The sequence below is a fragment of the Coffea arabica genome, chromosome 8e (assembly GCF_036785885.1).
Source record: "Coffea arabica cultivar ET-39 chromosome 8e, Coffea Arabica ET-39 HiFi, whole genome shotgun sequence".
Taxonomy (NCBI): domain Eukaryota; kingdom Viridiplantae; phylum Streptophyta; class Magnoliopsida; order Gentianales; family Rubiaceae; genus Coffea; species Coffea arabica.
In genome coordinates, this window is record NC_092324.1 from 38,379,740 (window position 1) to 38,385,363 (window position 5,624).

The following is a 5,624-nucleotide window of genomic DNA, read 5'->3' on the forward strand; positions in this document are numbered from 1 at the left end:
AGATTTAAAATAAAACTGTCTGAATTTTATTCCTCCACTAGATTATGAGTTAAGAACTTTTAACAATCACACACTTTTCATGACTCATGTACTGGCCTTAAGTTATGCAAGACCGTATGGTCCAATTGATTTTTTCATGATGCAAATTGTGAATAAAAACAAACTCTACATAGGCGAGGAGAGATGAGAAGTAGATGAACTGCAACTAACTCCAATTTGATGGCAAATACTATTCAATCAAGACAAATGAAGATGAGATACAAACTTTGCTCTTGCAAAAAATTGCAGAAGCACTTCACTAGAGTAAGAAATTCAACCTTAACAAAAAAATCACAAGCATAAGAGACCTACCTGTAAAATAGTCAGGGAGAAGCCAATGCTATAACCACCAGTATCATGTGATGCCTCAGGATCAGGGTTCCAATTGGAATCTCCAACTATGGATTTGGGTGTATTCTAGTCAACCTGCTGGGCAGCTTTTGTCTCAAGAAGCTCTTCAACAATAACATGGTTTTCTGCAATCATAATGATTGTTCAGAAAGTAGTGAAGTAATTACAGGCATTAAATTAAAGAAAAGAGAGGTACTCATATCTAACCAAAAATCCTAATAACAGTTTCCACAATGGAATCAATAAATTCTTTTGCAGAAGCCTGTGCTGTTCCACTAGGAGACATTACAGGAGACATTACAGAGAAATTACTAGTTCTTTTCTCTTGAAACAACGAACCTCTTCAAAAGGGTTATTTGCTCACATTTATTTTTTAAATCTTACAAGTTACAATTATTTAGCACCCGTTGTTTAGTTTTGACATCATGTTATTATTCTGGTACACGGTGTATTTTAGTTGGTACATATTATGGCGAACTCTTGATTTAATAACATTTACATGTTTTTTTATGTGTACAAAGTGATATATATGTTGTACGCAAACTAACTTAAGCTTGAAACCTAAAGAAGAAAAATAAAAAAAATAACTTTTTTACAAGCATAATTTCAACATTTTTAACTGCTCAGCTGAGCTACCCAGCTCGAAATAAACAAAGCTCCAAAATTTCTCCAATCCATCCCACGAAAACTAATGTGAAACTTCAAGACTCACTAAAATAAGAAATTAACTCAAAAATCCCAGAAAATTTTGACCCCAATGAATTAAAAATACGTAAAGAAATGAAGAGTATCAATGTTACGAATAAACATTACAAGGGCAACAGAGGAGACAAGGGCATAGGCAGCGCAGAGAGTGTAAAAGATCCCATCTTGCCATTCAACGGATTCGTTGATCTTGTGCCACTAGTTGGCCTCGATTAAATCTGAAATCTCCAACTATTGCAACACCCCAGGGCCTTGGATTATGCAGTTTCTCCTCTTCCAAAAATTACCGTGGGTCTTCTTTAGAAGGAATTCAGGCAGTTGTTTTGGAAATTAGCAGACAACGGGGAGTGAAATGGGAGTGATTTTGTGGAGTGAAATGGCAGTTCTTTTGTGGAGTGATTTTTTGCATTAGCAGACAACGGGAAAAGGGTTTAGGAAATGGGGAAAGTGAAATGGGGATTTCTGATAAAAATGAACTTTTCATTAATAATTTGGACGGGATAAATTTTGCAAACGCCGTTTGACGATGATGCTCCATCTGTTTCCAAAATTTTTATTTTTTAAATTACCACTCAATAAAACGACGCCGTCTTCTTCAGTTGATATAAATTTGCGACGTGGCTTCGTTTTGACCGTTGATGATGGGCCATCACATCTTGGCCATGAAATGTTTCTGGACGGTTGTCTGACAACCGTCTAGGCCCCTGGTCCAAGGTATACTGATGGATACGGGGCAGGGACGGTCATTCTCCCTGAACGGTCCCCTCACAAACACAACAATGAGGACTAGAAATAACCACGTCAGGAAGGCTAAAAAATTATGGGTGCTTCAAAAAAAAATTGCACTAGCCCAAACGATAACAGACGGAGCAAACGGAAGAGTTGAAAATTTGAAAGTTGAAAATTTGAAATAGCCGCACAAAACAAACTCGACTGAAAAGGGTGCTCTCCGAGTCCCTAATAGCAGAAGCAAACGACTGAACCAAGGAAGAAAACGACTGGAGAGTGGTTGTCCGACTGAACTGTTTGCTAACAGAGGAAGCAAAGAGAGAGGAAACTGAAGCAAACTTGGTTGAAAATGAAGGTCGTGAATCAAACTATTATGAAGCAATCTGAAGGTCGTGAAGCAAAGTATTATGAAGCAAACTGAAGCAAACTATTAGAAGCAAACAGGAAGCAAAGTGAAGGTAGAAGCAAACAGAGGAAATTCATCATCTGACGAACTTGATTCAGTCATGCAACTTAATAGCAAAAGTAACTGCGCTCTCCGAGTTCGGTGAAACATAAAGTGTATTAGCATACCAAGGTAACGTGACTGAACCATCGTCTTCAATTGTGGCCAATCATTTGTCACCCAATGCACATCGGTTTAGGGTTTAGGGATGAAATTAGAGTCACTAAAAACATAATATTGGTTGTGAAGAATAGTAAATTTGTACCATATGTGTGTGCGTGTGAGTATTCAGCTTTTCAGTGATGGACTATAATGAGATAGTAGTTATCCGAAAATCCAGGGGTATGTATTGAAGTAAAACATCAAGCGGAATTGGGGAAAAATGAGAGAAACAAAGTCATATGTAACAAGTGAATGAATGTACATCTTGTTATAAATAAGTTACAGGTTATAGCCACCATATTACAATTGGTATGAATCATTGTGCATCTGGTAGTTGGTCCATACTCATTATACAATCTTAGTTTGCCCTTCTCCGGACCATGCAGTGTGTATAAAATAGAGGTATAGAGTTGAATGAGGTGAAACAGAGAAAAAGAGGCAAATAAATGTGAATAACAAATGGGTGTACCTAGTGTTGTAAATCAATTACATGATGTAAGAAATATATTACAATGAGTAGAAAATACTTGTTTGGCCCTCAAAATGTAGAAATAGTATAAAATGCGGAGTTGGCTTAGACTTATATAATTAATGAATGACATAAGGTCCAGTGAGTTAAGGAATCTAGAATCTAAATATAATCACCAGAGTGGATGTACATACAGTTAAAAAAGACTTACATCGTGTGACCAACATATTACAGTCCGTATAACTTAGTGTACATAGAGTTGTATTTGTACATAAATAATGCCGTTGTCTTAGAGTCAAAGTAAAGTGATGTGAATCATTAATCATATTCATAAGTATAATAATAGGATTTGGTATACGAGTAATGTGTGATTTATAACACATTATGAATGGTAATATACATTTATGCTGTTGTTTATGTACATACTATTCATGAAGTATTGCAAATTAGGGTATTTGATACATAATTGATAGGAGCAGAAGTAATGGATTGCAGTAAATTGGCAGAAGATAGGACCCTTGAGTTAAGAATAGAGTTCAACGGTGAAAAGGATGCGTACAAGTTTTACTACAAATATGCCTCTAAAATGGATTTTAGTATACGCAAAGACTATTTAAATAAAAACAAAGACAGAGTGACCACGTCTAGGAGATATAGTTGTTGCAAGAAAGGTATGAAGCGCAAGTACAAAGGTGATGTGATGCCAAAGAGGGCACGAGCGCCGACGAAAACAGGGTGTGGAGCTAAAATGATTATCGTATTGTTTAGAGGGACAATGAAGTACCGTGTGCATGACCTTGTCTTAGAGCATAACCATGAGTTGCACATTGAAACTGGATCACGACCTTGTGTAGTTGTTTAAACATTTCAATCGAGTGGTTGATGATAAGAGACATAATGAACTCATTGCAGAATATGAAATAAGGCAAAAACTGCCCATGATTGGGTTGAGGCAAACACCTATACTTGTGCATGCAGCAGAGACGTATTCACTAACAGTATTTGATGCATTCCAAAATGAATATGGCGAGTCAACAACTATGATTATATTAAGACAACAAGATGCAGGGATGTTTGTGGAGTTTGCGGTCATGAGGTATGATGGAGGACCTGAAAGAATAGTTGTATTCAATCGAAATGATCTAAATGTACGCTGTAGTTTAAAAAAATATGAGAATGAAGGAATTTTGTATAGGCACGCGTTGAAGGTGTTTGATACCGTAGGTATAAAGACAATTCCTTCTGAATATGTTAAGAGGTGATGGCCATGGCTTTAGCTTTTATTTAAATGTTTCCAACGGTATAATTAGTTACATGGATGTTATATTATGTGATAATTTTGTTACGCCTGACATACCTATTTGGTCTGTCTTAGACAATGTAGGAGCCATTCAAAACGCGTAGATGCATTCAAGGAGCCAATCAGTGAATGACCCTCTAAACGCCGTTGCTCCCGAAATCGAAAAAATGAAATAGTATGCATACATTTAGTTGAAAAAATAAAGATGTTGTTGTTCGTATCGTAAAACTACTTTTCTGATTATTGTAATGGTGGACTCCTGAATGCTTCAACGCATGTATATTATGTAGTTAACGTATACTCGCTTCTATGACATATTATTTTGTATTATCCGAAGGTCCACCGTTTGGTTAATCAAGAGCCTCCTGCGACAGTCCCTACAGAATAGATGCATCCAAATTTTCTATTTTTTTCAAACATAACTCCGTCAGAGATATTTTAATGGTTTGATATATAATTTTTTTATAATATCTAGTCCAATTTAGCTTTTGAAGTGAGCAATATAGGCACTGGTAATGATTTATTGACAGTTGAATAGTTATATTATATAATGTAGGAGGAGCGTGTGACAAACAATATGATATTGATGCATATCATATATTTTCACCATCACCGCGGGTGACAAACTTTTATCGTTACATCACATATTTATGTAGTATTGTTAATTGGATGTCTTGGACATCGTATATTATTAACCGTATGTTCCATTACGTGTATTTAGTTCCGATTATCCATTCACCAAGTTGACCTCATTTATTGATGTTAGTACTTTTCTGTTGAAAATATTGTTCAGTTTCAATCGCTTCCCTATTATCAGTTTCTTTTAATCTACAATGTTGAAATGAATTAGTGCATGTTGACTGTAACTGACTAGATTTTTTTTTATTTTCATACATTAGTTATCTTGAACGAGATTTGCTGTGTTTTTCGAAGAAAATTTGTTATTGGACCTCCATGGCGGCCTAATTGGGAATGCTGCATATCTATATTACAAGCAGTTAATAAACTATTACAAGTTATTCATGTGCCTAGATAGGCACCTTCAATATTTCACTCTATTCAAAGTTAGACAAGTGGGTTACAATTGTAATCATATCCAGTATTAGTAGTCATCAATTGTTCTGTAATGGGTTGTATAAAGTTGTTAAGAAATTATAAAGTTGACTGAAAATTAACATTTTTACAATACCATTGAACGTGCTTCTTTATGATTATGGTATTTTTCATAGAATACCACAACAAATGACTGTCGTGATATATGCGTTCGTGATATGTCGTGATATATGCGCTCGTGATATACCATAAAATGGTCCTGCTTGCTTCAACAAAAAAAGGGTATGCGTTCGTAATAAAAGTAATATTTAAAAAGTTATTCATGTTATTCATGTTACAAGCAGTTAATAAACTATTACAAGTTATTCATG